The sequence below is a fragment of the Hyperoodon ampullatus genome (assembly GCF_949752795.1).
Source record: "Hyperoodon ampullatus genome assembly, chromosome: 9".
Taxonomy (NCBI): domain Eukaryota; kingdom Metazoa; phylum Chordata; class Mammalia; order Artiodactyla; family Ziphiidae; genus Hyperoodon; species Hyperoodon ampullatus.
In genome coordinates, this window is record NC_136922.1 from 106,006,693 (window position 1) to 106,017,818 (window position 11,126).

Below are 11,126 nucleotides of genomic sequence, written 5' to 3' on the forward strand. Positions count from 1 at the left end.
CCTAAAGGACCCCTCCAAATTTCCATCAAGGCCCCAATTTCCCATTTCTGAGACTCACCTTAGGGGCCTACGACCTATTATCACCAGACTCCTAAGCCAGGGACTCCTTATCCCCACTGACCCTCCCTGCAACACCCCCATCCTGCCTGTCCACAAGGCCTCTGAGGATTATCGCCTGGTCCAGGACCTCCGACTAATCAATGAGGCCATAATTCCTCTCCACCCAGTAGTACCAAACCCATACACCTTGCTCTCCCATATCCCCCCATCCACAACCCACTTTACGGTTCTAGATCTCAAAGATGCCTTTTTCACTATCCCCCTACATCCCGACTCCTATTTCCTCTTCGCCTTTACCTGGACGGATCCGGATACTCATACTTCCACAGTCAGCTCACCTGGACAGTTCTTCCCCAGGACTTCCGCAACAGTCCTCACCTCTTCGGTCAGGCGCTGGCACAGGACCTCACTTCCTGCTCCCGTACCCCCAGCACACTCCTTCAATATGTACATGACCTCCTCCTTTGTAGCCCATCTCTCAGCCTCTCAAGACAACATACTGCAGCTCTCCTCAATTACCTTGGCTCTCGCGGTTATCGGGTCTCCCCAGACAAGGCTCAGTTATCTGTATCTTCTGTAACATACCTGGGGCTCCACCTTACCCCCACCACCAAAGGTCTAACAGCCGATTGCACCCGGATTATCCGTGAACTCCAGCCTCTGGAAACAGCGGAACAAATTCTCTCCTTTTTGGGCCTGATAGGATTTTTCCGACACTGGATCCCTAACTTTGCTCTCCTCGCTAAACCCTTATATCTAGCCGCTAAAGAAACCCCTCAAGGACCCCTCACCTCTCCTTCCGCCGTTCGACAGGCCTTTCTCACCCTCCGTAACGCTCTGATATCTTTTCCTCCCCTTTCTCTGCCCAACCCAAACCGACCTTTTCACATTTTTGTGGATGAACGGGCTGGAATAGCCACTGGACTCCTTGCCAGCCTGTAGGGCCTTCCTACCGCCCCGTGGCTTACCTCTCCAAACAGCTAGACCCAACCATTCAGGGATGGCAACCATGCCTTCGGGCCCTAGCAGCTGCAGCCGAACTGACCAAACAAACACTACAGATACTCAACCACACAGAAATAGGTAACATCTCTGACTGCTTTCTATGTGCCTCGCTTGGCCAGCCACCCTTGGCTGCTGTCCCACTCGACCAGCCCTTCAATTCTACTTCCTACACCTCCCAAAACCTACCTTTTTCCCTGCTAAAAGTCCCCATATTCCTTGATTCAAAAAATCTCACCATCTGTTACGGCAGCCGCCCAAATCTAGCTGATACTGGGTTTCTCTGCAACCCATCCCTCACGGTAAACACATCAATTGAAGCACCACCAGGCATGTCTTTGTGGTGCAATGCTTCCCTCACAAAAGTGATCAATTCTTCCTCCCCCTTCCCATGTATCCCCATCACTCTCGTCCCACAACTCACACTGTATAGCCAAGCCGAATTTTCCTTGCTAATCACGCCGCCCTTTACCCGACAGAAAAGAGCTATCTTTCTTCCTCTGGTCGCAGGCATCTCTCTCGCCTCCTCCCTGGTCGCTGCAGGCCTCGGGGGGCGGGGGGGAGCTCTAACACATAGTGTTTCAACATCCCGCGACTTAGAACATAAACTCCAGCTAGCCATTGAAGGCTCCGCCGCCTCCATCTCCTCTCTCCAGCGCCAAATCACCTCCATAGCCCGAGTCGCTCTCCAGAATCGACGAGCCCTGGATCTCCTGACGGCTGACAAAGGAGGTACCTGCCTCTTCCTACAGGAGGAATGCTTCTGTAAACGCCCTCCACCGCTTAAGAGGAGAACTCCAACGCAAACGCCAACAGTCCGCCTCCCCAATTCCCGATTGGTGGCGAGCCACCCTCTATACCTGGCTAACACCAATCTTAGGCCCCTTAATTCTCATCTGTATCTTGCTCATGTTTTCCCCGTTTTTTTAGGTTCCTTCGCAGGCGCATGGAGGAAGTCTCTCGGGTGGCCACAAACCAAATGCTCCTCGGTCCTTACACCTTGCTTCCTACAGAACCCCCCACTGGTCTCCCCTAAGCCTCGGACCTCTGGTCGCCCGACTCCCCTTTCGACGCCCCCATTCAGCATGAAGTAGCCAGAGATCAGAACGCCGCCCCATTACACCAAAGATGTCGGGATGTAAGGCCAATTGGCCCGAGGCAGGGGAACGCAATCAGAGTCACAGGTTGCATCAGACCGAAACTCTCCAGACCACCCAGTTCCAGAAACTGACCTGGAGACTTTCCGGACCACCCAGTTCCAGGAGCTGACCTGGGGACCCTTCACCCGGCCCAGCCTTCCCGCCTTTCGAGGGACGGGACTAGCGGTCCCAAGACTGATATAACCGGCACCAGATAGTGCCACGATACCCGAAGAGACCACCAGATAAGGAATTCCCTGCGCCCTCCCAGATTCACCACACCCCTTTCCCTTCTTCCCCTATAAAATCTTGCCCAACCCTTGCCCGGGTGCGACTTCTCTGGCCCCTTTCTCTCGGACCAGTGAACCTCACCCAGGAGCGCCCCCTAACAAAGCTCACTTGAAGCTTTCCTCTGTTTCGCGACACCGTTTGTTAAGATCCGACCTTACAGGTAACTAAAATCTCTGTGTGGAATATGGATGCTTGTTTTACTATTTTTATTGTTTATTAATTTTTCTTGCTTAAAGTCCAGGCCCTTTATGTACAGTTGGCCCTTGAACAACATGGGTTTGAACCGCACGGGGTCCACTTATACGTGGATTTTTTTCAATAGTAAATACTACAGCACTACATCATCTGAGGTTGGTTGAATTGGTAAATGCGGAATCGCAGATACTAAGGACCTGTTGATATTTGAGGCTGACTGTAGTTATATGTGGATTTTTGACAGCTGGAAGGCTGGTGCTCCTAACCCGTGTGCTGTTCTAGGATCAACTGTGGTCCCAAAGCATGAGGCTGCTCTGCCATTCGTCTGTATCTCTTGCCACTGAGAGGCTCACGTCTTGGACTGGCTACCACTGGGGTGTGCCCTGGGAATCAATCACTGTGTCCTGCATCTCTCCAGGGCTGCAGGATTCTTTGGTGAGCCCTGGACCCTGTGCCTGGGGTGCAACTCCCCGTGCCCCGCCCAGCCAGCCTTGGGAGCTGTCCTGTTACCTGAGGGCCCATGCCTCCAGTCGGATCTGCTGCTGAGCAAGGAGTAGGCCACCCTCCAGGGTGCAGGGGGAGGGCGGGAAGCAGTGACCATGTGTAGGTGTGCACGGGTGTTGGCTGGCACGGGGATGGCACTCAGAAGCTCTGGTTCCATGTAGAGAGGTACTGTCCGGCGGAGGCTGCCAGGTCACAGAAGGACCGTGGGTGAGGCCATGGACAGGGGCCAGCCCTACCAGAGGTCCTCACAGCCCAGCTGACCAGACCACCCAGGAACAGCTGAAAGGCATCTTCCTCCTGCAATGTGCCTCTAGCACCCTCTGCTGAGAGTTAACACTGTGCTCACGTTAACGGGGAAACACTTGAAGGAAGCCCACTTTTATCACAGAGCAAGTACTGAAGGTGTATTCACAGCCGAGGCAGTACACTGACAACTGGAAAGGTAGCTCAAGGTACACCATAAGACCAGCCTTGGCATTAGGGCCATTTTTATTTGCTAAATCCGCAAATTTCCCTCATCCGTTGCCATTTTCTATTGAGTCTTGGGTCTCTCTTTGTACTGACTTGGGCTCCGTCACAGCCTTGCCAGGAAAACGAGGGAGAGAAGCATGGCTCCCGGCCCAGCATCTGTGCGGTCTGCACACACGTCCCAAGCTTCCAGGAGCCAGGCCTGGGTGGGCAGCAGCACCGGCTGGGGCTTTGTCAGGGGCGCGGTGCGACGGCTGATGCAAACTCCCCAAGCACAATTCAGGAGCCACCTGTTTGTCTGGGTCACTGTGCCTTCATTCTCTGCCCTTTCTTTTGTTCAGGAGCACCTGCTCCCTGCAGATGCCATCTAACTGGTTTCTATGGAGCCCACTGCTGCATCTGGCATTGCAGCAATGTCTGAGCACTAGAGATACAGATATGAACACATCTCTTAATCGAACCTTCAGTCTGGAGTGAGCTGTGTAGGCCTCAAAAGGGAGGGGTAATGTCTCTTAAATAGAAATAATTCTTATAACAATCTACTTGTCCAGAAATAAAGGTGACATAGGACATGACTGGTGATTTACACATGTTGAAGTGGACAGGGACACTTCTCATTCTTACTAAAATCAAGCTGACTTTGTAAATGAATACATATCTAAGGGTTCACACTTCCTGTTTTAAATGTTGAGCCTTCTTTTTTTTTATTTTTGGCTGTGTTGGGTCTTTGTTTCTGTGCAAGGGCTTTCTCTAGTTGTGGCAAGCGGAGGCCACTCTTCATCACGGTGTGCGGACCTCTCACTGTCGTGGCCTCTCTCGTTGCGGAGCACAGGCTCCAGACGTGCAGGCTCAGTAATTGTGGCTCACGGGCCTAGTTGCTCCACGGCATGTGGGATCTTCCCAGACCAGGGCTCGAACCCGTGTCCCCTGAATTAGCAGGCAGATTCTCAACCACTGCACCACCAGGGAAGCCCTAAGGGTTCACACTCTTAGCAGTCATAAATATCCTTCACACACCCCACTACGAAAAATGGTCAATTTATACTGATGCGCACCTTTTCTTCCCCTTTTCCTAATATACTGTGGTGTGATTTTCTCACCAGCATAGAAGGAACTCCGTGTGCGTGTTTGCAGTGCGGGGGTACTCAATACTATACGTTATTCATTCTACTGATGGATGTTTATACAATAAATAAACTATGACTCCTAGAAGTAGAATTCTTTGGTCAAGGAGTATGACTTAGAATTTTAATAAGTATTACTAGCTTGACCTCCATAGTTGCATCAGTTTTCAGACTGCAGGTGGGGCCCCCCTTCCCTACTTTAGCCAATGGAGCAGTTATCAAACTTTCAAATCTGTGCTAACTTTAGAGGTTAAAAAATGGAATCGCAAAATAGTTCTACTTGCATTTGTTGTCATAAGTAAAGTTGAGCATATTTTCCTATTTTATGTGCCTTCTTTAGTTCCTCACCCTTTTCTCACTTTTCTGTTGTCATGGGTCTTTATATCAATTTGTGGACACTCTTCATATACCATGAAAATTAACCCTTTGGGATGTTATTAGCAAGTGTTTTTTCCCACTTTATCTTTTGACTATATATAAACCAAATTTCTGCATGGCAAAAGCACCATAAGGAGTCAGATTTATTCATCTTTAATTTTATGGCTTCTGGGTTTTATGTTCTTAGGCCTTTCAGCTTCAAACCAGAAAACAACTCTCCCACTGATTCTTCTACTGCTCAAGGGTTTTATTTTTGCCTCTAGATTTGTAATCCATTTAGAATTTATCTTGGAGTCAACTGTTTTACAGCTGTTGACCCATTTTCCCCACTGTGGTTGCTTCAAATTCTTTGACCCTCCTCCCTTCAAAGGGTGGAGGCTAATTCCTCTTGCCTTGAGTGCAGGTCAGATTTAGTGACTCACTTCTATCAGTAATTAAAAGAATGTGGCAGAAGTGATGGCGTGTGGCTTCTGAAACCAGGTCATGAAGGAGGCTGCAGCTTCTGCCTAGCTCTCTCTTGGGTCACTGTTCTGGGGACACCAGTTGCTATGTAGTGAGGACATTCAAGCAGTCCCGTGGAGAAGTCACATGGGGAGAAACTGAGACCTCGGGCCAACAGCTAGCAATCAACATGCAGACATGTGAGTGAGCACCATGGAAGCAGATCCTCCAGCCCCAGCCTTCAGCTGAAGCCCCAGCCAAGAGCTGGACTGAGCCTCAGAGGAGACGCTAAGCCAGAACTACTCAGCTAAGTCACTGGCGAATTCCTGACCCACAGAAACTGCAAGATGACACATGTGTATTGTGGTGTTAGGACACAAACTTTGGGGATGAGCTGTTCTGCAGCAAGAGAAAACTAATGTATAACGCACCATTTATTGAACAATCTATTTTTCCCACTAATTTGAGATGCCACTTTTTCTATACTAAGTTCCTGTAAGAATGTGGATACACTTCTGGATTTTCCCTTATGTTCTACTGATATATTCCACGGTCTAATTCAATCATAAAAGCTTTAAGTTTTTAATGTCTGTTATAGGACAATTCTTGCCTACCATCCTTCATTAATCTAGTCTCAAAAATTATAGTTATTGGAATTACTTTTTTATAAATTAAGTTATGGAGAAATGACATCTTATGATGTTGCTGTAAGCCAGGTTTCCCAGGAAACATTCTGAGATGAAGATTTGCATGCAGAAAAAATTTTAGGGTGCACTCTTGGGATCAACATCTTTGAGAGGGTGATGGACTTCTCTCAGATGAAAGGAACAGAACTGGACAAAGGGAGCTGAATTGAGGCAGAGACCTCAGCCAACCCACAGGGAGCTCTGAAGCTGGGATGGCCCTTTATAGACATGCTCAACTGAGGCAAGTGGGGCACAGCCCTTGTACCTTGTATTAGCCACTCGCAGACAAGGAGTTGTCCTCAGGGAGAGGGCTACTCTTGGGTGAGGCAGCTCCCTTAGGCCAAGGGCAATTTCTGAGGACAGAAGCATCAGGCAACACTCCCAGAAGCTCAGGAAATAAGTACCTTAGTCCTGCCAGGGAGACTTGGGCCATATGCACACAGACGTTGGGTCTTCCTACCCAAGACACAGTACAACTTTCCGTTTGTTGAAGTGTCTTTTGTATCCCTTAAGAGTATTTTTAAAACATCCCTTGTATACATTTTGTCAATTCCTTAAGCTTATTTCTCATTTTTTAAAGTTTTGTGTTGTCAAATAGGATTTCTTCCAATTAGTTATTTATCGTGTTTGAAACGTGAAAGCTATTGATTGTTGCATTATAACTTGGTACCCTGATGTCCTACTGAATTCTCTTATTGTTTGGTTTTGGGCTTGGGTTCTTGTCTTGGATTTTCCAGTTATATAACCTACAAGTAATAACCAATTCTATATTAGTTTTAGGGTTGCGACAGACATATTTTGTCATGTTAACGAAATATCCTTGAAGACTTCTTAAAAAATGAATCCAGAACTGTGCTTTACTGATTTTTTAGTCTTACCCTAAATCTTCTCAAAGATACCCATAATAGATTTTTTTAAATTCAGGACTTCTTCTGATTAACTGCACCAGTGATCATCTCAAAATAACACAATACAGGAGATGAAGGGGGCCTGAAAACTAGATTCTCATCCTGGTTCTGCCACTGACAGGCTGGTGGTGGCCAGTCACACGTGCCTGCCGTGGCACAGGGTCTTCCTGGGTGAAGTGAAGAAGAGAGACATGGCCTCGGCAATCTCTGTGGTGGAGGCAGGTGATGCTTGATCAGGAGATAAGCCCCAACTGTGTGAAAAGGGTGTAGATGCAGGGCAGCCAAGTGAATGGGGAATGTCCACGGACCCAGCGAATCGTAATTTGCCATTTCTTTAACCCTCAATTGATGAGAAAGACCAGATTATATTTTCAAGGTATGAAGTACAATACTTCCAACAGGAAGCCAAAGATCATCAATAACACTTTGGAAGTCCCCAGGCTGCAGTTTTTACTGTCTTGCTGTGACCACATGGTATTTAAACAGCCCCTGTTGATGAACATGAATGTTGGTTTTTATCCTCAGAACTTAGCCAATGCTTCCCTTAGAAAGGGCATGAACAGAAGACCTCTAATCTGTTATCAAGCAACTCCTATCTAGAAAGTCAGTATAATCTATGGAGAAAAGCCCTAGGGGAGAAGAGCCCTGGGTTAGCAGAGTATTAATTCATTGACTGGTTCTGACGGGGAAAACTCCCTGTGACATCTGGGTTCTTCCACCTTTTGGCTACTGGGAATAGTGCCTCCATGAACATGAATGTACAAATATCTCTTTGATATCCTGGTTTTGATTCTTTTGGATAAATATCCAGAAGTGGAATTGCTAGATCTTGTGGCAGTTTCATTTTTAATTTCTTTTTTTTTTAGGAAACTCATTTTTTAAATGTTTATTTCATAGTTCATAAAAAAGTTTTTATGTATAAAACTCAAAGTAAAGAGAAAGGCAGCTATTTAATCACAAATGGATGAGACAATAGTCATTCAGACTACTGTGGAAGCATATTTAATGCATACCCTTCAATGTTAGGGGTAAATAATTCAAACTATACAGTCCAAATTTTGGGTTTGGGTTTTATATCAGATCTGCATATATATGACACTTGTGGTCAAATTTTAAGATTGGTAAAGTCAATTTCAAACAGCTTATATTTTGATTACAGGTTTAACTATTACAAATATATGATGTTTAACTAGCACAGTAGTGGTCTTCAAAGATCTTCTCTTTGCCCCATGCTCATATGTTTGTAATCTGAGTCTGCTTGTTAATTTCCCTTTTTGTAGTTACTCTTCAAATTATAGTGCTATACACTTGAGTTCCCAATGCATCTCACCCATGTCCTTTATCTCAGCTTTCTCATACTTTGTTCTTTTCTTTCTGGAAACAACCAGCATGATTCCAGCAGTAACTGCTATTGCCACAACCACAATGACAGAGATAATTCCAGCTTGTAGACCCTGCACTGACAATTCAGGTGGTTTTTCATCAACATAGTAAATTGAAGTTCAACCAGGATCCAGATCCAGTAGTTCCCCATTTACTTTCAGGCCCATCCTTTTGGACTGGAACAAGGATTCACCTTTAACATCTTTTTCAAAATAATAAGCCATGTCATCTATGTCCACGTCATTCTGAATTTTCTGAAAATTTTGTACCAGATCAACAGTGATAACATCATTCTCATACAGAATATCTGTGATATATTTTGGATCCAGTTGATAACGACTTATGATTACCTCCTTGAGTGCAGTGTACAAACTTTGATCCTCATAAGGTTTCTCGTTTGTGTTTTAGTTCACCAACAATCCAGTAGGTCCTCACTGGCTCAGAGAAGGATATTTCACTGTCCTTATCAGTTCTTCTCACCCAGCAGTGTCCACACACCAGCACGTGGATGTGCCATTGCACTGCTTGGCTTTAAAAAACCCCTTGTCATGCTCGGGATCATAGAGCCCGTCATTATTCTGGATAGCGTCCTCTGGTTTGCCTCCTCTCCCAGGCTTTGAGAGAGTCATTTCTGCCTTCATCACCAAACATTTGGTAGCCAGTTTTGTGCAAATGACAGAATGTTGTGCAGCAACGGATGTACACTGGCACCGACCCCATGGTCAGTTTGTAGTTTTCACACATGCACACCTTTCCTGGGCCATGGCCACCGCGGCAAGCAGCATCCCAAACGCAAGGACCCGGGGCCGAGGGCGCCTTGCCGCGCACGCGAGGACAAGGGCGAGAGGGGCGCGAGGCGGGCTGGGGGCTCTCGCGAGGACGTGCGGACAGAGTAGGGCCCCGGGAGGCCATGGCCGGCCCCACAGCGCAAGGCCTGGGCCACGCAGGTCCGCATCAGGAGGATGGCGGCAAGGTGCCCTGGGGCCAGGCAGTTGGTGTGGGTGTGAGCTGGCTGCCGGACTGCGCTCTTCCAGCACGCAGCAGCTCTGCCCGACCTCGCTTTTAATTTCTTGAGGAATCTCCATACTGTTTTCCATAGCAGTGGCACCATTTTCCATTCCCACCAACAGTGTCTAAGGGTTTCAATGTCTTCACATCCTTGCCAACACTTGTTGTCTTTTGCTTTTTTTGATAATAGGCATCCAGACAGGTGTGAGGTGCTATCTCATTGTGGTTTTGATTTGCATTTCTCTGATGCCTAGCGACCTTCAGCACTTTTTCATATACCAGTTGGCCTTTTTCATGTCTTCTTTACAGAAATGTCTACTCAAGTCCTTTCCCCTTTTTAAAATCAGGTTATTAGTTTTTTTGCCGTTGAGTTGCAGGAGTTCCTTACACATTTTGGAAATTAACCCCTAACAGATATACGATCTGCAAACATTTTCCCCCATTCAGGGGGCTGCATCTTCACTCTGTGATTGTTTCCTCTGCCCTTGGTGGAGGACGGTCTTCAGCGTTTCCCTGGTTCTCTTTGAAGCATGTGCACCAGCCGCCCCTTATCCTGCACTGCTCGCAGGTGTGGGGAGAAGTGAGAGAGCTGCCTCCCTCCTCATACAAGCTCATGAGTGCCTAATCACTGCCCTCTGCCACTACTTAAATGCTGCAGATGATTTCACTTCTGGGAACGCACACGCCCAGGTGGCAGGCAGCACCTTTTTTTAGAACTGACATTCTCACATGTCTTCTCAAGTGAACTGCCGTTACTGCTAAATGTTTAAAGAGGGAACTGTTAAGTCAGCACCGGACTCATGCACACAGATGAGCTTTAGCATGGCACGTCTGTACTGGGAACCATGAGGAAATCCCAGCAGGGACTGACTGTCCTACTGGTGGCATTGTCTCATCTGTGTCGTGCATCTTCTGAGTGGAGTGACTATAATTTACTGTCCAAACCAGTATGCTCTTAAGACAAAGGAGAGTAAGAATTATGCTAGGACAGCACTGAAAACGAGGGCTGTGAAGCCTCGGACTTCAGAGTGAACTCCAATATGTCCTACAGAATAGTGTAAGAAATTAATCTGTATTGGGAGAGTGAAAACCAAACACTATCAGCAACGGTTCCCACCTTCCCTGTGCTCCCCAACAAAGGTGTGCTGGGTGGGGCTCTGCTGGGTCCCAGGTTGGGTGCCAGTGGCAGTGGAGGGGCGCTGCTCTGCTGGTGACCTTTGTGTAGGGCAACCATGAGAATGCGGCCCTGTCAGGGAGAAGCACATCAAGATGCCAGGCAGTGGGCGCAGGGGGTGCCTGGCTTAGAGGCTTGAGGGACCCCCAAAGCCTGGGCTCTGGGTCCATGGAGGTTGCAATGCCCAGGCCTGGAGCAGGGCCCAGTGTCTGCTCTAGTGGAGTTCCTTCTGCTGGGGGAGTGAGAAAAGCCCCCGATGGGGGGGTTCCCACATGACCAGAACAAACTCTTGGGGCCACTGTCAGAGGATTCTCTTCATTTCAGAACAAGCTGACAGTTAGAAATGCAAGAGAGAAGGTGAAAGG

At 47.6% G+C, this 11,126-nt stretch overlaps 1 pseudogene across 1 annotated transcript in view; it reads right to left on the reverse strand.

Annotated features, from left to right (window-relative positions):
* Nucleotides 1-9,664, reverse strand: part of LOC307058452 (epithelial cell adhesion molecule-like) — a 33,749-nt pseudogene extending 24,085 nt beyond the window's left edge. The window contains exons 1-2 of the transcript in view: nucleotides 8,503-9,664; nucleotides 3,198-3,359 (exon numbers count right to left, since the gene is read on the reverse strand). The product of the transcript in view is annotated as an epithelial cell adhesion molecule-like (transcript). The remainder of the gene's footprint in view (nucleotides 1-3,197; nucleotides 3,360-8,502) is intronic.
* Nucleotides 9,665-11,126: the final 1,462 nt, after the last annotated feature.